At 37.7% G+C, this 20,713-nt stretch overlaps 1 protein-coding gene and 1 pseudogene across 10 annotated transcripts in view; one reads left to right on the forward strand and one right to left on the reverse strand.

Moving 5' to 3' along the window:
* The window catches only part of TENM3 (teneurin transmembrane protein 3), a gene marked incomplete at its 5' end in the record, with an annotated part of 433,573 nt that overhangs the window by 230,327 nt on the left and 182,533 nt on the right, over positions 1 to 20,713 (forward strand). The window lies entirely within an intron of this gene.
* Positions 2,541 to 4,241, reverse strand: LOC308338631 (T-complex protein 1 subunit zeta-like; annotated as a pseudogene). The gene has a single exon. The product of its transcript is annotated as a T-complex protein 1 subunit zeta-like (transcript).

Here is a 20,713-nt window from a genome sequence, read left to right on the forward strand (position 1 = left end):
TGTTTGTCAGTGATATTGGCCTGTAATTTTCTTTTTTGGTGGGGTCCTTATTTGGTTTTGATATCAGGGTGATACTGGTTTCCTAAAATGAATTTGGAAGTGCTCCCTCTTTTTTAATATTTTGGAAGAGTTTAGAAGGATAGGTATTAAATCTTCTTTGAATGTTTGGTAAAATTTACTGGTGAAGCCATATGGTCCTGGACCTTTTGTTCATCAGGAGGTTTTTGATTCCTAATTTAATCTCTTTACTAGTAATCGGTCTCTTCAGATTTTCTGTTTCTTCATGACTCAGTCTTAGAAGATTGTATGTTTTTAGAAATGTATTCATTTCTCCTAGGTTGTCCGATTTGTTGGCATCTAATTATTTGTAGTATTCTCAAATGATCATTTCTATTTCTGTGGTGTTAGTTGTAACTTCTCTTTCATTTCTGACTTTATTAGAACACTCTCTCTTTTTTTCTTGGTCTAAAGGTTTGTCGGTTTTGTTTATCTTTTTAAGGAACCAGGTCTTAGTTTCATTGATCTTTGTTATGTCCTTTTTCTGTTGACTAGGGGCTTTGTTTGTTCTTTTCCTAGCTCTTTTATGTGTAAAGTTAAATCGAGATTTTTCTTGTTTTTGTTTTGTTTTGTTTTGTTTTGTTTTGAGGTAAGCCTGTATTACTTTGATCTTTCCTCTTAGAACCACTTTTGGTGCATCCCCAGATTTTGGTAAGTTGTATATGTTTGTTATGTCTCTAGGTATTTGCTTATTTCTTATTTGATTTATTCATTTACTCATTGGTTATCCGATTTTACGTTTTTGTGATTTTTCCAGCTTTCTTCTTGTAATTGATTTCTAGTGTCATACCATTGTGGTTAAAGAAGAAGCTTGATAGGATTTCAGTCTTCTTGAATTTATTGAGCCTTGGTTTGTGGCCTAACGTGATCTATCCTGGAGAATGTTCCATATGCACTGAGAACAATGTGCATTCTGCAGTTTGGGGATGGAACATGTATATATCTGAGAAGTACATCTGGTCTAATGTATTGTTTAAGGCCAATGTTTCCTTAGTCAGCAGTACTGTCTTAAAGCTAACATTTTATCTTCATTTTCTTCTTGACAACATGTTTACATCAAAACTGACAAAAATAATTATCCCTGTATAAATTAGTACGGAAAGCTTTGGAGTCTTTTTCCCTGACCATTGCCAGAGTTCTTAATTTCTCAGAACTTTCTTTTCTTGCTTATGAAATAGGAATAATACCAACAGCTTATGGTGGCTCTGAGAGTAAATAAAATAATGTATGTGAGCACATAGCCTAATGAATTTCATAAACTTTAATGAGTATAAAATTTCTTCTGTAGATTTCTCCCTCCCATTGTGCCCCCCACTTTTGCATTTGGGTCTATAAAGTTACATTAAGCCTAGATTTTTTAAAAACTCCCTTTTAGATTTATAACTCCCTTTTAGATTTATAACTTCTTTGTGAAATTACTGGGTAAAGCAATTTAGTTATGGTTAGCAAAAAAAAAAATAAAGTAGAGAAACATATGTAGTTCCTTTTTCTTTGTTTTTCCTTGTGGTTTTCTTTTTTTGTTTGTTTGTTTGTTTTTTTTGTAGTGAAGAACATTTTCTTTTAGGCACACAGTTTTGTGAATATCAGGGGTTAAAGGAATTGTTATAGACTGGATATGGATGTGTTGGAATGCTTTAGAAAATCGATTCCCGCTAATGGAGAGAACGTTTTTAAAGTGAACTATTGCCATTCCTTCAGTGAACCACATACAGCAGAAAAAATTCAAGTAAACATTGAAGGAGAGGCAAGCTCTTCCTTATAGAATTAATGAGAATTGCAGTGATCTGCCGTGGGGAATTAGAATTTGAAAAACCTCTTCCATGTGCGTTATTCCCTAATGTCTAGAACCAGATAAGTAGACTCTAATTTTAAATGTGCAATTATCCAAACAAGATGAATGTGCAGGGCAACGCTGGATAAGACTGTCGATCTTCATGTTAATATTTTTATTCTCCTTTATAACAGACATATAGTTGGCAAAAGCCACATGTCTGTGAGATCCCTGAAGACCACAACTAACTCAGGAGAGAGGTAGCCAGCTTTATCTTACATCAAAGACGGAGATATAGCCCGAGGGAGACACATCCCAGAATAAGCCCTTTATAATGTCCTTTATAATGTCTTTGGTCAGTTGTTTTATCTTTAGGAGATTGTTTTGTTTTGGTTTTGGAGGAATACTAATAACAAGTTAGATCACATATGCTTATCTAACATGCATTTTTTAGATCCCGGAAGCTACAGGCAAGCATCCTGCTCCTTGGTAAAAATGGCCTGCTTACTGTATGTACACTGCAGTGCAATTTTTAAAATGCTGTGATTATAATTCCAGAACATAAGAATGTGAATAGGTGCTAGTGATTTCTCCTTTGTATGGGAAATGCCTTTGAAAATCATTTGAAGCTTGGACAAAAATTCCATAGCTCTGTTCTTAACAGCACTGCATAGAGTCTTCATGAGTCAGATGGTACAGGGAAAGCTTCAGTTCAGCCTTCTGGAGAACTCATCACAGCTTGCTCAGTCCCATCAACCGGGAGAGTGTTGGCGGCCATCACGGTGCAGGAATGAAGGAGGGGTTTCTTCCCACAGTGGTTACGCCATATGCCAATGTCTGCGGCTGCCATTGGCTCACCTCTGTTTCGATGCACACCTCCAACAAGTTGACCTGATTCTGAGTGTTCTGCTTTCACTTTAATTTCAATTAGTATTTCTGGAAAGTCAAGACCAGAGCACTGAGCAAGAACCATGGGAATAATGAGCAACGCATTCGCAAATGCTTGAACTCCAAGTTGGGCCCTGCCCTTGACTGGACTTATAATCGGGGCTTCTCCCGTTGCCAGCTCTGCTGCCCCAGGACCTGGAACCACCCAGACATCAGCCATAGCATTTTTAATAGCCCTCCAGCCATCTCTTATTGCATCCTTGATTTGAGTGAGGATGTGCTTACTTGGTCCTTTGACCAGTCATGTGACAGAGCGGGGATTGTTACATTTCTTACTGAAGGTTAACTTTTCCCAATATATACTCAGAGATGAAACCTGCACGTCCCAAACAATCAGGATTTAGGTCATCAAAAGAATTTAGGGCTACCCCACCCCGAGCAAGAGTCAGCCTTTCTATACTTCTCTTTTTAGCTCTGCACTGAGCTGTTATACCTTTTTTTTTTTTTTTTTGGAAGAGCATCTAAGGAAAAGGGTCAGTTCCCTTTTCATTAAATAACAGATCTTTGAATCACCACAAGACTTTCTTTTTTCAGTTCTATCATGTTTTTAATTGTATCCTCAATGAATTTTCTTTCAGCGTTTACTAGTTTCTCTTCTGAATTCTTGTTTTAAAAAAGCCACAATCTGCTTCTTTTTTTTTTTTTTCGTATTCTGAGAACACATTGCACGTTATGAGGACGTAGGAATCTTCTACTCTTCTTCACATTGGGACTCCATGCCCTTTGGTCCAAAACAAGATCTCTGAGTAAACTTGTATTCATTTCAGATTTATGTTTCTTGTCTATAATCTCAGCCATGAAAAGGTCAGTAGGTCCATCTTGTTTTGTAACAGCCAAAATGCAGGCCGCCCCAGCCTCTGTTAGGACTTCAGTATGGGCAGTGTGAGCATTAGTAGAGAAAGATATTCTGGCCAAGACACCCGTTAAGTGCTGTTCCCTGTCCATTTGCTAACTTTGACTTCTTCCAAAAGCTGAGGTACCTGTACCTTTGCAGACTCAAATCTGCATGTTGTCGTTCTGAGATGAAGACCTTCAGAAATGTAGACATCCACCTGTTCCATCAGCTCTCCAGTGATTAGAATGTTGGAAATGGTACAGTCGCCACTCATGTCATCCAGGGCTGTTGTTACGTTGGCTAGTGAGGAGGCTGTTGGACGCCCAATTTGCATTGGCGGAAGCAGCGTGTCGTCATGTTTAGTAAGCTTGATGTCTCTAGAAACGGCCATTTTCCTGGCACCGTTAGGCCCCAAGTTGGTTCTCAGAGTGTCCCACATCCCCTGGGCTATGCCGATGTTAACTGTGTGTGCTGCCTGGGCTCAGGCACCTTGGCCTTGGAGTTCAGGGTCTTTGCAGCCACAGTAGCTGACACAGCAGAGGAAGAGGAAGGGACCAGGCCTGCAGAGTGCCCAAAACCTTGAGTAGATTTATATTTCATAAAATACAAAGTGATAAAGCATAACAGCATTTGATACTTGAAGTCAGCAACCAAAGCTTTAAACTGTATGTATGTGCACACACACACACACACACACACGCACACGTGCAGACACACACACACACACACACAAACACACACACATATAAAATGCTCTAGAATTGTGGAATTTTTTTTAAACTGGGAAGAGGTATTAGAAATTGTGATCTATCCCTTTATTTTATAGATAAATGTAACCAAGGCTGAAAGAATAGAATATGTTAAAAGTAGATGCAAGGAGTGTACATATGTTGACATATATTTATCAAATACAAGAATTTCTTTTTTTCAGTTGTGTCCTCCTAGTTTATGTATAAAGAAGATTATATTATGACACTGGGTCTTTAATAAATGGAAGTGAATTCTATATGATATGACTGAGTTTTAGAAACTTTGAAATTCATGTCAGGTTACTAATTTCTGTTAAAAATAAATTAGTAATTATATATAAAAGATAAAATTCATACTTTTGCAGCACAAACCCAGTCAGCCTTCAATAGTTAATATATACTATGTCCACATGCTACGTATTTTCCTTACTAGGCAGATAAGGCACGTGCTCACGGATGAAGGTTTTTGTGAGTGATGTGTATTTGGCACCTATTTTGCGAATATTAGAAGAAGTGATTTAGTAAAATATTTGGGAAGAAGCAAACATATTCAAGACTGTGCAAATGGAAGCACAACAGATTCAGGTAGAGTTTTTTATTGATAAGTAAATTCTAATAATACAGATTTCACCTCTGATTTAAGAATCTTCATGATTTTCAACAGAACAACCTATGTATTGGAAACCCTAAGCAGTCTTTCCGAAACCTGAAAAAGATTTGTGAAAACAGCCTATAATAAAAATCACACACGCTTCATAAAACACTACTTGATACATATCACTTGCACCATTAGGAACTAAACGACAAAGGATGTAATTTCAGTTCTGGCATGCAATATTAATCGAAAGCCTTTAAAACATCTTGCTGATGGGAACTATGACAACGTGACATTGAAGAATTAGGAGCTAAAGACATTTATCTTAATCAGATTTTCAAAGTAAATGCCATAAAACACAAAGTTGTTTCATTCATTTCTACATTTGCACATGTGTTGGTGGGAGCATCATTTTCTTGTGTGTTGCTTTAAATGCGAAGAGTACGAACTCAGTACCTGAAAGTATGGGTTCCTCACCCAGGACCGAAGCACATTTTAGCCCCTCTACACACACATGGTACACATGATGTACTTTCGTTCCATCTTTTATGCTAGTGATGCGTTATCCTCAGCAAACACTCTAAATAATATTGGCAGATACTTTCAAAAATATTTATGGGGGGTCTGGGTGGCCTAGGCATTAAGGCGTCTGACTTTGGCTCGGGTCATGACCCCAGGGTTCCAGGATCAAGCCCCTTGTCAGGCTCCCTGCTCGGGGGAGAGCCTGCTTCTCCCTCTCCCTCTGCTGCTCCCTGTGGTTGTGCTCTGTCAAATAAATAAATAAATAAATAAATAAATAAAAGCTTTAAAAAGAAATTTAGGTTGTATTTGCCTTAATAAGTTTAAAAATGAAAACAGAATTTTTAAGACTTTTTTGTAGAAGGAAATTAAGAAATTATCTTTTGGATATACTCACTATATATAAACATCTTCTTTGGCAAAAAAAATTTATATTTTTTATATGTGTATATAAAAATATATATGATAAAAATATTTTTATTGCTGTATTTGAATAAACGGTAAAAGTCTGGAAAATAGGACCTTACATTAAAATAATTTTTCACAGTTTATAAAAATACTCTAATATACATTATCTCTTTGAATCCTCCATATAAGAGTGATTATTAATCCCATTGTACAGATGAGGAATCAGAAAAGTTAAAACAGGAAATTGATTTGCTCAAGCTGCAGTTGCTAAATTTTAGACAGGGAACTTGAACCCGGGTGTTACAGACTGAACGTTGGTTTCTCCCCAGATTCCTATGTTGAAGCTGTAAACCACCCCCTCGTGTGACTATATTTGGTGGTAGGTTAAGTCTAAAGAGGTACTTAAGGTTAGGTGAGATAATAAGGGTGAGGCTTTGGTTCCAGAGGCTTGGTGTTTTTCTAAGGAGAAAGACTAGAGAGCTAGCCAGCTCTGCCCAGTGAGACGCAGGGAGAAAGCAGCTCTCTGCGAGCCAGGAAAAGAACCCTCACTAGAAACTGACTCTGCCAGACCTTGATCTTGAACTCCTAGCCCCAGGACTGTTGGAAAGCAAATTTCCATTTTTTAAGTCCCCCAATCTGTAGTATTTTGTAACGGCAGCCTGAGCATACTACTATGCCGGCTCGTTTTTATTCTTCTCCGCTGTAAATTCATTTATCTCTTCAATGGAAAATTTTAATAAACTGGTCCGAAAATGCTTGTGGATTCATGAAAGGAAAGATCAGAAGATCCGTGGAAGAGTATCTTAGGCACCTGCTTTCTTTTGAACCTCTGTTGTGAGAGGAAGTTTTCTAGTGGCAATTAGCATCCTATATAAAGTCCCAGCCTTCCAGCTTCAACAAGCTATGCTTACTACTATTTTAAAAGGCACAACAGAGCCTCAGGAAATCCAGATCATTAATCTACTAAACAATAGTACCTTGCATTTCTGTAGTACTTTGCAGTTCTTTTCGCTGTACCCTTCTTTCTGTTGGTGCTAAGTCATTACAGCAGCGGAAAAATACACATTGGGAAGAGGCTTTTAGTGCTGCATACACACAAAAAACTACCCCAAAATTATTAACAGGGAAGGGCATTCATAAATATGCAAGTGTCAGCTTAAACTATGACTATTTCCCTTTTCATCAAAGAGCATCATTGCATGGTTTCCACCTAACAGATCACCCTCATTGCACATCCCAAGAAGGGGAAGGATGCCGTGGGTTCTGTTGAATTTTTTTTGCATCTACATAATACTTAATGTTTGCGGTAACGAACTTCTCTGCCTGGACACCATCATGTGATTGGAAGGAAACAAAAAATTTTATTCTGTTTCAGTGAAAGGCATTTGTAGATAATGTGGACTCAATAAATTGCAGATAACAAATACGAGATCAAATAATACGCTAGGGGAAAAGACAATGGCAAAGTTAGTATTTTGGGGGAAATGAGATCGGCAGTGTTATTGGATACTTTCTGAGTGGGTTTTTTTTTTTAAGATTTTTATTTATTTATTTGACAGAGAGAGATCACAAGTAGGCAGAGAGGCAGGCAGAGAAAGAGGAGGAAGCAGGCTCCCCGCCGAGCAGAGAGCCCGATGCGGGGCTTGATCCCAGGACCCTGAGATCATGACCTGAGCCGAAGGCAGCGGCTTAACCCACTGAGCCTCCCAGGCGCCCCTCTGAGTGTTTCTTGATCACTTATTTTTCCTAGAGTTGCTGAAATATTCAAAAAAGAAAAATCAGAGAAAGATTTCAAGTAAACTGAATCTTTTTTTTCCTAAAATTGATTAACTATAGTTTTTTAAATGCATTATAATTGCCATCATAACTTTTAAGAGGCTGGTTAGTTTTCTTTTAAGTTTGAAAGTTTCATGCTGGCTTTTTTTTTTTTCAGTTGTTTCCATAAGCAGTTTTAATATAGAAATCTGAAATAAATTTAAGTTTGATACAAAGTGATTTTGACTATAAGTACCTTAAGATTTACTAGTTACAATATGTGTAATACAGAATGGTTTATTTTAAAAATAAACATTATTTTTAATATCCGTAACAAGATAATATGGTAGGATATTTGTGCCATGAATTAATATGGTCAGGTTCTCATAATACTTAAATCGAAATAAAGTAATTTTTTTTTAAAATTTTATTTGTTTATTTGACAGAGAGAAATCACAAGTAGGCAGAGAGGCAGGCAGAGCGAGAGAGGGAAGCAGGCTCCCTGCTGAGCAGAGAGCCTGATGCGGGACTGGATCCCAGGACACTGAGATCATGACCTGAGCCGAAGGCAGAGGCTTAACCCACTGAGCCACCCAGGTGCCCCTAAAGTAATTTTTATACTGTATGTCCCTTTAATGTTTTATATGTATAACTGAAGATAATGTGGGGCTTTTCACTACCTTAAAATTTGAATATTCATAACATAATTTAATATGTTTCAAGAAAATAGTATGTAATACCTAAAAGAATTTTAGAACTAAAAAACTTCAGAATTCATTGCCTGAGCCGACCATGCCCCCAAACACCATTTTTTTTTACAGAAGAGAAAAACTGAGCCCCAGAAGTTAGTTGATTCATATGAGGTTACGTTTAGTTAAAGCTAGCATGAAACCCTATGTCTCCTGTTTCCTTTTTTAGTGCTTTCTTCTGTACAAGACATCTTTGTGACAAAGAATATATTATCTGAAAGGCATAGCAAATTTGCATTATTTGGAATGTTCGAGCTGCTTTTCTTATTCTTTAAAGCCATTTGTTACAGTGTAATAGCTTTTAGTTGCCTTCTAGCCTGTCCTTATACATATTACAAATATGTGCTTTATTTATATCATATCATGTACTCCATTTAAAGTCAATAAAATTTAATTGCACTAAAATCAAACGCTCATTAGGTAATGAGAGAGGAGAGAAGTATTTATTGATCTTATGTCAACAATTCTTTATTGTCAAGATAGTAATAGCGTCTTCCCTTTTTGCTTATTTTCTTAAAAAGTAAAGTATTTTAAAATGGGTAGAAGAATAGCTTGAAACATATACTGAGATATTTTGAAGGTATTTTTATCCAAGTTTCTATGCATATATAATAGGTAAGTTTTATGTATGTTTCTGTGAGAAATGATTATGCAAAACTAAGAATTCCATAGAGGATAAATCTGTGGCATTACTAGGGTTAAGTATAGTAAAAGATGAACTGTTTTAACAAGGAGAAGGTAGCCATTTACATTTGTTTCCATCCCCTGAAATAAGTTAGGGTGCTTAACTTTTTAGATTAGCTGTATGTTTTTGAACAGCAACCATAGAAATCAGAATATCTTCAAAGAGATGTTACAGCCATTTAAAAGAAGTTTCCTTTTATAAAATATAACCCCCAAAAGCTGTCATCCAATGACAAAGAAGACAATAGCAGAGATAATTTATATGAAGCAAGAAGGAGATGAATAAATCCATGTTCTGTATAATATGACAGCCATATACGTGGTATTAGGAAGTTTGGAAAAAGCTTTTTAACTCTCAAGAAAGCTCTGTTTTTGCCTTCTGCAACTCTCTCTGGATATATATTGCGCTCCTTTATCATGTCTTCTTTTGTCTTAGACCTACTCTTTCATATTTAATCACTCTTCATCTTTCTGATGCCATCTGAATGATTTCCTCAGATTTCTTTTCCAGTTCGCTGGTACTCTTTACAGTTGTGTCTAATATACTCTTTAAACTGTCCAGTAAGTGTCTGACTTCAATGGCTGCATTTCTTATTTATCCACATTCTACTTTTTTGAACTTCCTTTTTCTCATACTGTCTTATTCATATGGTTTTCGTTTCTTTTAAGTCTTTGATCATTCTAAACATACTTAAGTTTTATCTGATGGATATATTATCTGAAGTTTTGTGGGAGATCTGTTCTGCTGTCTATTTTGTCTATAGATTTTGGCTCAATGTGGATTGTTTCCTCTTAAATTTTGTAACTTCAGACTGTAAATTTATTGAGAGCTGTGTTTTGTTTGTGGAAATCCTTTGTGACTTCAGTTGAGAGCGTATTCTTTTAAAGAAGTTTTGCATTTGTTTCTTCCAGGTCCCCCAGGGAGGAGCATTGCACTTTTAATACTAATTTATTGGCTTGGGGTTGCAGAACTACGTTCAGAGTGTAAGCTTCAACCTCATATGACAAACCCCAGGGAGCCCAAGCCAGTGGTTAAAATTTTCAGGAGTCAATTTCTTCCCCATGCAGGGATTAAGAAACACAGCAAGATTCCTTTTTGTTCCATTTGCAATGAGAATTTTAAGTCTACTCTTAGACTACAGGTATGACGCTTCCAAGGTCTCATATAGGTAGGGGTTTTGGTAACAATTGACATGTTATCTCTTGTTTCTTCATTGGACGTTACAAAGTTTACAGAGACAGGAAGATCTCCCCAGATCACCTGCTCTGAACGATTTTTCTCTCCCTTTGGTTTCTGGCCTGTTCTTTCTTTCTAATTCAGTTATATTAACCTAAATATAAGTTGAGCGGTAGGATAAGGCCGTTGGCTGTTTAGTTTCCTGTTACATCCTCAGCACCTGGAACAGAGCCTGGTACCTGTTAGACACTCCATGCTTATACTGAATGAATCAATCCAAAAGGTATTTACTATATTTTACCCAAAACTTCCAGCATTTTGTGGCAAGGGAATTGACGGGTCATCCAGATGGCCACATGGTTTGAAATAGAAGGCACAGGGAACTCTCAAAGGAAAAGAATGCAAAGATTTAAAGTCTTTAAATCTTTCTTCTAATCCTCATTTCAAGGTATCACCCTAAGGAAACTAAAACCAAATTCCCACTAACTCAGTAAGTACAGTAAATCGGTTCATCTGTGCTCACTGAATTTCTACCCTCTGGACAGTGCAAGTCTTTCTTTTGTATCTTCTGTCTCTAAGGTTTTCATACTCAAATGTCTTTATATAAATTATCTTGCAATCAGTTGTCTGCTCCTGAAGGTGATAAGAACAATACTGTTTATTTACATAGTATTTTATGTTTTTTAAAACACATTTTAAACTTTCATTTGATTTGCATGTAGCTGTGTGAAATGTTTAAGTGACATGTTTAAGTGACATGACAAGTGAAATGTTAAGTGGTGGAAATTTTTATATGGTGCCATATTATTTTTTAAAAATTTTATTTATTTATTTGACAGAGTTCACAAGTAGGCCCGGGGGGGCGGGGGGGCAGCTCCCCACCGAGCAGAGAGCCCGATGCGGGGCTCGACCCCAGGACCGCAGGATCATGACCCAAGCCAAAGACAGAGGCTCTAACCCACTGAGCCACCCAGGCTCCCCTTTGGTGCCATATTTTAACCAAAGGCTTGTAAAGTTGCCTCAGTGAACAACCCACTTTCAAAAACTTGTCTTATGTGAGAATCACTAGATACAATAAGGAACCAGAAGAACAAGTTTATGTGAAAGTAATTTCCTGAGTGAGGTGAGGCCTTTCTTTTCCAATTTCCCCGTTACCATTTTAGGTGGTTATCTTATTAGTACAGCATTGTGGGGGGAAAAGGGGAGGAGGAGTCACCCTGAATATCTAAGTATATGTGCCCTCATATGAGCTCCACTGAGGTGTGGTCTGACTAAAAAGTTGTCTTTCCTTAATTCAAATTTTCCCCAGTTACAAGGAAAGTCTTGCTACTTTTCTTTCCTCATAGGGAAATAATGACCGTTAAATGTCTGTAACGTATATATGAGATTTTCTGGGTAAAGGAAAAAACTGTGTATAATTTACTATTTTCACTGTCTTAAAAATTTTTGAATTGATATTACACCCTTCCCAGTACCTCTTGAAATGTAGCCAGATGAAAGAGGTGTTGTTACCTAACTTTACCATCAGAATTAATTTCCATAAGGCCCCAGAATTAGTTGATAATGGAACATAAGATTAAGCTAAATCCAGGAATCAGAATGGGATTTTAAAACTCAAAAGCTAACTATGATTTTGTCCTTGTACGTTTGGAACATCTACTCCAAGTTCCAGTCACTACAGTTAAAATTAATATGGTAATAAAATGTACCACAACAAAAAGTTGTTTTCTTTTGGCGACCTGTTTAATGGAAAAGATCAGCTTCGAAGAAAATTCAGGTTTCATTTATAACAGGTAGAAGAAGATTAAAGATAAAGCCAGGAGGTGAAGTGAGAATGAACACATTTTACAATATAGAAACAAGGGTTTTAGCCCCATCTTTGCTAACCATAAATAAATGGGTTGGCTCTTCTAAATGTTTGTCTAGTTCAACGTGGTCGGTGTATCATAATGTTAAACTATTAGAGGATCAGAACCTGAATCTATTCCTTTATTCAACTTGCAGGTGGTGGTGTCCAAGGGGACACAAGCTGTAGGCAAATGACTGCCTAGAAGGTGTTTTATCTAACAACACTTCTCAGGGGTTCAGTAAAATTAAAAATGTTTTTGTCCTTTTGTATTTCTTTCTCTCTCCCCCGTCTCGTCCCTTCCACTTCCTTCCCCTCCACACCAGTTTGTCTTTTGTTACCAGACTTTACTCAAATCGCAAACAATTGGATTTTTTTGTTGTTGTTTTTAAAGATTTTATTTGTTATTTATTTGACAGAGACACAGAGAGAGGGAACACAGGCAGGGGGAGTGGGAGAGGGAGAAGCAGACTTCCTGCTGAGCAGGGAGCCAGATGCGGGACTCGATCCTGGGGCTCCATCCCAGGACACTGGGATCATGACCTGAGCCGAAGGCAGCTGCTTAACAACTGAGCCACCCAGGCGCCCCACAAACAATTGTTTTAATACAACACAGCTGTCAGTTCCTCAGCCCTATTCCCTTTATGAAGTGGGATATTTCTTCTCTAGGGCGTTTGCTGCCCCATAACTGAGATCCAGGGAAGGAGGAGGACAGACTCATGAAGGATGTATGAGGCACAGGGCAGTCAGTTGGGGTGACTGCGCTGTCAGCTGCTCATCTCCCCCTCACCTCTCACCTGACACTTATTTTCAGCTCCTCCCACATGAAGAGGCGCGTACGCGCACGCGCACACGCACATGCACACAAGCATGCTTTAATCCCCCAGTTTTCCTACTTGGCAGTTCATTTCCACTGTGTTCTGCAAAGACCCCAGCCCAAGGCCGTAAAGCAGAGAGAAACTGGAGCTGAACTGGATATAACAGTCTAGAAACTGCTTTTAATTAAAAAATACACACACACACACGGAACCGTGAATATGACCAGATATGTTTTTTAAAAAAAAACAGGCGTCTCCCACACCACCTTTTAAAAATTCTTGACTTGGTTCTGTGGTCACACAACATGGGAAAAAGAGACTCAGGTTGACTTCACAACTGTGAGATAAAATTCCCTCTTCCGTGGGAACCAACACCACGTGAGTTTATTTCTGATTCTTAGGATGTTTCCGATTCTTGCTTTGGTACCTGTTAAAGGAAAAACTTTTCCCGTCCGGACATACTTGACTGTGTGTCTTTGCGCCTCATGATAATGGTATTGATTGCTGAAAGGCTTCTCAGTTGTACTTGGTCCTTGAACAGCGTGGGTCTGGACGGTGTGGGTCCATTCAGACATGGGGTTTTTTTTCAATAAATACAATAAATTTTTTTTCAATAAATACAACCCAGTGTTGTAACTGTATTTCCCTTTCTTACGATTTTCTTTTCTCTAATTCTCTTTCTTATAAGAATATAATACATAATATATATAAGATACAAAATATGTGTTCATCAGCTGTATATGTTATTGGTAAGACTTCCGGTCAACGGCAGGCTATTGGTAATTAAGTGTATTGGGGAATCACAAGTTATACTCGAGGTCTTTTACTGCGCAGGGGGTCTGTGCCCCTAACCCCTGTGTCCCAGGGTCAGCTGTACTGTTTTCCCTCATCATGTTCTTCCCTGAAGGGAGTTCTTTCTTTTCTACCCTGAATAAGTTACTATTTATTACTTACTATATCTTTCAGATCCTTTAAGCACTACAAAATAAATGAAGCTCAGAGAGATGTATAACTTACTCAAGAAAATAGGGCCACTGAAAAATAAATATCCACATTATTGTCATTTTCTCTATGGCACCTTTCACCTCAGTGATCATAATAGCCTCGTTGCTATTATGGAGACATTGTCACAACTTTCTTTTCTTCCCCCTGCAGAGTGCTGTCAGCATGCCTTATGTTTGCTTAGAATTGGGGTTTTATAAGTTGCTTAAACTGGCATCTGCCCCATTATCAGAGAGCTTCTGTGGCTTCTAACACTTTCATGATTTCTCAACACACCTTAATCAGTGCATGCCGTGATCCAAGTCATTACCGCATGTCAGTGGCTTTGAGGTGACAACCTTAAATGACACTATTGGACTATACATTCTTTGGTGGCAGAGGGCTGAGCAAAATGACCAGAGTCTTACCTAGCTAATATTTATCACTGACGTTATGTGAGCTGGGGCACCTGGGTGGCTCAGTCGTTAAGCGTCTTCCCTCGGCTCAGGTCATGATCCCAGGGTCCTGGGATCGCATCAGGCTCACCTGCTTCTCCCTCTCCCACTCCCCCTGCTTGTGTTCCCTCTCACCCTGTCTCTCTCTCTGTCAAATAAATATATAAAATCTTTAAAAAATAAAAAATAGGGACGCCTGGGTGGCTCAGTTGGTTGAGCAGCTGCCTTCGGCTCAGGTCATGATCCCAGCGTCCTGGGATCGAGTCCCACATCGGGCTCCTTGCTCCGCGGGGAGCCTGCTTCTCCCTCTGCCTCTGCCTACCACTCTGTCTGCCTGTGCTCGCTCGCTCGCTCTCTAACAAATAAATAAATTAAAAATAAAAAATAAATAAAAAAATAAAATTATCTGCTGTAGGTACGTCTGGGTGGCTCAGTCGGTTAAGCATATGCTTTCAGCTTAGGTCATGATCTCAGAGTCTTAAGATTGAGTGCCATATCTGGCTTCCTGCTTAGTGGGGAGTCCGTTTCTTCTCTCTCTACTCCTCCCTACTACCTACCACTCATGCTCTCTCCTTTTCTTTCTCTCTCTCTGTCTCAAATAAATAAAATCTTTAAAAATTTTTTTAAAAAATAAAAATAAAAATCATCTGCTATCACTTATGTTTACCAAATAAAAACAAGCAGCTGCTAGGTTGTCATAAAGTTATATGAGCAATAAGAACTTGAAAAAAGGTAGAAAGAAGGAGTGTGGTGAGTAAAGACTCCCGTTGAGTATAACAATTTCTACTAAGCATAATGAGAAAATTTTATTTTTAAAAGGGAGGAAGAATATTTTGAGAAAATAACCTACACCTTTTCTAAAATACCTAATCTGGAACACTTCTAATCATAAGCTTTAAAATACAAGGAAGACATAACTGTGTTGGGTAAAGCTGTAATATATCTGTATTTTATTTATTGTTTCATATCTTATAGGTTTGTATTTTATGTATTCATATTTATTTTAGGTAATCTTCCCATTATTTTCACATCTTTAAAGGTAGATTTTAACTATTGGAACCTCTGGTGCGGTTCCAGAGAAATATTCCTAAAACCTGATGTCTGGGGGAAGTAACATGGCACCCTGCCTGTATGGGATGAGCCCTAAAGGTGCCATTATTGCCTAATTGTTACCGATCAGTCAGGACATTTCTAGGAGTCTTTGAAGTACAAGGCTGAGTGAAGATATTGAAAAGTCCAAAGAAATTTAAGTTAGAGTCCCTGCCTTTCAGGGTCTAAGAATTGAGGAGCTAAGACAGGTTGCAAATGACCTTGCAATTAAAGGTCCTATGGGCAGGCTCTGCACTTGACCAACTCAATGTTCTCTTCATTGAATTCTTCACAAAGTATTCATCAAATATAGATTGAGTAAATAAATATTTATTTACTGACCACATATCTACCCATATGTGCTTCTTAGAGGTTCCAAGGTGAATTCTATGTGGATCCTGCCCACATAGAGTCTAACAGGAGACATGAGACCTATATAATTAATTGTGACAGGGGAGATGAAAAGAGCCAAGAAAAAGGCTCAGATAAAATACTCTAAGACTCAGAGAAGAAATAACTGATTTCTACTTGAAGAAAACAGGAATGTCCTCTTTCTTAGAACTTGAAATACGTAGGGTTTGGGTAGAGAAAAATGGAGGATACTGTCTTTCCAGTTGGAAGCAAATATGCTTATACGGAAAGATGTATACACTGGGTACAGCAAGCTTGATGAGAACAAGATATATGAGGGAACATTTGCAAAACTATTTTGAGGACTAACTCAGGAAAATATGACATTTGCCTTCAGAAAGCGCATTTTATGTCTTATAGGTACGAGGAAGCCCTTTGGAGTTTCTAAGGAAAATGACATGTTCAGAGCTATGCCTCAGGGACATTAAACCTGGTGACTCTGTGAGGTCTAATTGTCCCTCTATGACTCACAGTTGTTGTATCCACAACTTTCTCAAATCTATAGAAATCTTGTATCAATGAATCAGCCTAAAGCAAAGGCCACAGTTGGTGTTTTGGTTGGTCTTAACGTGGATCTGGTCACAAGTATTAGATTTTATGTGCTTGTCTCCAAATCTGACCCCATACTGTTTCTTTGTATCCATTTTTTGTTTGTTTTAGTAGGGGAGGGGCAGAGAGAGCAGGAGAGAGAGAATCTTAAACAGGCTCCACATCCCTGAGATTATGACCCTGAGATCAACCCTTTCGTTACCTGCTAAGGTACCTCTAATTTAACGGAGATGTAGATACTCTTAATTTTTCATGTCAGGAGTTGGATGGTTAACTGACTGAGCCATCCAGGTACCCCTCTTTGTGTCCATTTTGAACCCAAGTCATAAAATTTTTCCTGGATATTCAGTTTTTCTTCCTCTGTGGACTTAAAAGAAAATTTTCTATTTTCAATACCAGTAATGGTTAATGCTTTTCTCAAGCAAACCTTGTGATCTTAAAAACATCCCAAATCAGGTAACTGATCATGTTTCCCTTTTTGTGTTGACAACTACATAAATAATTTAGAGCCAGATTTGTATCCTGCTTTAAAAATGTGCAGAACTATACAGCAGGCATTTTATCCATTTGCTTTAGATCTGGCTTTATGTTATCTTTCCCACTTTATTTTCTTTTATTCTCTCTTTCTTCCTTTCGGCCTATGTTTAATTTTCTTTTATCTTGTTATGCTTGATAAATTTATGCTGTCTTGAATAAGTGGGTATAGATACATACTTCCACTACTTCTTACATCCTATAAGCCCAAATCCCTAGAGGCAGTGTGCACCTCCAAGGGAATCCTCGGATTTTGCCTCTGTGGACTGCTGCAGAATTTAAATTTCTGGTCATCCATCCCATCTCACTCAGGTTCTGCATTTATTCTCTTCCATCAAATTTTAGAGTGACTCTAGCTTTCATTATCTGGATTTGTTTTATAGGAAGACCTCATGATTATGTAGTCAGATCAAAAGAGGTCCCAGCAGACAGAACACATTGTGCTGAAATCACCCTGGATAAACATTTGAAAAGTGCATGGATCTTTTTTTTTTTATTAACATATAATGTATTATTAGCCCCAGGAGTATAGGTCTGTGAATCGTCAGGCTTACACACTTCACAGCACTCATCATAGCACATACCCTCCCCAATGTCCATAACCCCACCACCCTCTCCCTCACACCACCACCCCCCCAGCAACCCTCAGTTTGTTTTGTGAGGTTAAGAGTCTCTTATGGTTTGTCTCCCTCCCGATCCTATCTTGTTTCATATTTTCCTTCCCTTCCCCCAAACCCCCTCCCCCCCCATTGCCTCTCAAATTCTTCATATCTGGGGGATCATATGATAAGTGTCTTTCTCTGATTGACTTATTTCACTTAGCATAATACCTTCTAGTTCCATCCACGTCATAGCAAATGGCAAGACTTCAGGTTTTTTTGATGGCTGCATAGTATTCCATTGTGTATATGTATATATATATATATATATATATATATATATATATATATACCACATCTTCTTTATCCATTCATCTGTTGATGGACATCTAGGTTCTTTCCATAGTTTTGTTATTGTGGACATTGCTCCTATGAACAGGGCATGGATCTTTGCATGATGTCTTATTCATCATAAGTTCTTGATGAGGGCTTGCCAAATGAATGAGCGAACCTAGAGAAGACCACCATAGTACTAACTAGTTTTGAAACCTTAAATGGAAATTTGTTCTCACTGTTTAAGAATCCTTTTTTTTTTTTAAAGATTTTATTTATTTGACAGAGATCACAAGTAGGCAGAGAGGCAGGCAGAGAGGGGGGAGGGAGCAGGCTCCCTGCTAAGCGGAGACCCCGATGTGGGGCTCGATCCCAGGACCCTGAGATCATGACCTGAGCTGAAGGCGGAGGCTTTAACCCACTGAACCACTCAGGTGCCCCATAAGAATCCTTTTTTAAAGATTTATTTATTTTAGAGAGGGAGCACGTGTGTACATGTGTGAGTGGGGGGGGGGTGGGCAGAGGGAGAGCAAGAATCTTCAAGCAGACTCCCCACTGAACGCGGAGGCCAATGTGGGGTTTGATCCCAGGACCCTGACATCATGACCTGAGCCGAGACCAAGAGTTGGCTGCTTAACTGACTGAGCCACCCAGGCACCCTAAGAATAAGAATCTTAAATTCAACATATTTAAATATGTGATGATGGCAGTAGATCTTAAAATCATTTCATCTTTAAGAATAATCTTAATATCCATGATGTTTTAACCATTACATAGTACTTTCACTTGTTGACTTAGCATATCTTTGGAACATAGAAGCTTGATAAATGTTTGTGGGCTGCATGACTCAGTAGGTAATCAAATGAATAAATGAATTCATTTCACTGAATCCTAAAATTAAACTAATACCTACATGGGACGGTATTATTTTCCACATTACAAATGAGAAAACTGAGGCTAACTATGGTGATGCCTCACAGAGTTAGAAATTAAATTTGGTATCAACTGCTACTCCCCACTGCTCTCTCCTCTAGTTAGTATAATATCCAATACATAATTTATACATCATATGTATAGGTATAGTTCCATTCTTTCATGGAGCCATGCTTGAAAACATGGCTTAAAAACATTGACATATCCCTCTGCTTCTTTTTAGACTCAATCTTAATACTTCTCCCTTTGAAATGTTTCAGTCATTTCTTTGTTCCCATTGCATTGACACTAACCTAGTTAAGGCCCTTGGCTTATTGTAAAATAAATATATACATGCATACATACATATATATGTATATACATAGATTATATATACATGTGTATATATACATATATATGTATGTATGTATATATTTACAAAAGCAGCTTTTGAAATGCTCCTCAAAGACATCCATAGATATTCTAATCATATGTACTAATGCTAGAAAAGACAAAATTAATCATATGATACCTGAATACGAAATCTTCTTTGAGTTTTAAACTATTTCTTTTTTTCTAACACAATTAAAACTGTATGTGCTAGTTTAGCCCTCTCATTACCTCCAAGGGTACCTTTAATTTAATGGAGATGTAGATACTCTTTTAATTTTTCATGAGCACCAAAACAATGGACCAAGCAAGATTTTTGTAGTTTCTAGTATAGGGATCCTCAAGAATAGAGACTGTGCAAGAAAGTAGCTTCATTTCATACGTTTAGATATTGTCTCTGTCCCTCATTTCAAGAGTAAGAAATTATTAGTTGTTAAGTGATATTATATGGATTGTTAGAGACCATTAGAAATACACAGTAATTACTGATATTATGTGCTATGGGAGGAGTTATTTTAATTATTGTGCCCTGTAAAGAGGTTTGATAATACATGTTCAAGCTATTACATATCAAGTATTCATTTCATGCAATCAGAATTACAGCGTTAGACTCTATTTGGCATAACAATTGCTGCTGGAGTTCACACTGCAGATGAAAGATAGCCCCTGTGTTTCCTATTCTCTTTTAATACGTGCATTTATATTAATAGCATGATTTAATACATCACTTTAAAATTATATTGCACTTTGAACTGCCTTTAGTCAAAAATTGACATTTTCTATGTGTGGAACCATAATAAGTTTAGCATTAAATTAAGGAGTCGTCTGTCTGTTTGTTAAAATGTGATGTTTGTGAATTCTACCATGTCCAGAGGCAGGCAATGAGATTGAAAAGTCAGTCTCATGTTACATTAATTTGTAAATTTTAACTTACGACTTATTAAGCCTTAGGGAATTTCTCCACGGCTATGACCTAGCATTGTGTTTATATTTTGAAGTTGCTGGATCCCTTACGATCGTGGTTTCGAACACAATATTTGTACCACTGACATAGTGGCGTGAGTCGCTCTGGTCACCTATGACTTCCTCTAAAATGTGGTTATACTGCATGCTGTGAAATTGGAAAATCTGTTCTGTGTGTGTTCTAATGGATGTAACGGTCATTAAGTATATGAGTCTTCTGACGTCGTAATCAGATGTGATTCAGTCTGTTAAATATCCATGAAACAACATCTGCTTCACAGAGTGACCTTCTGCTAAAGAATACTTAGCGTCTATTAGCGGATCATAACGCAGATCTGCCTTATTTGAAATGCACTAAACTAGAGTAGTCTACTGCTGTTTAGCAACTAGCTTGTAATAATTTATTGCAGTTAAATAAAGCTTAAAAAAACTCCATTAAATAATTATAGGGATTATATGCATTTCGAAAACCTTTGTGTTCCATGGAAATTACCCATTTAATTTCAGGGTTGGTTTGTTAAAAAAATCTGAAGTCGAAAGGCACATTAGGGGACCTGTCAGATACTGTTTTCTGTAGGTGTTAATA

The sequence above is a fragment of the Martes martes genome (genome assembly GCF_963455335.1).
Source record: "Martes martes genome assembly, chromosome: 2".
Lineage (NCBI taxonomy): Eukaryota > Metazoa > Chordata > Mammalia > Carnivora > Mustelidae > Martes > Martes martes.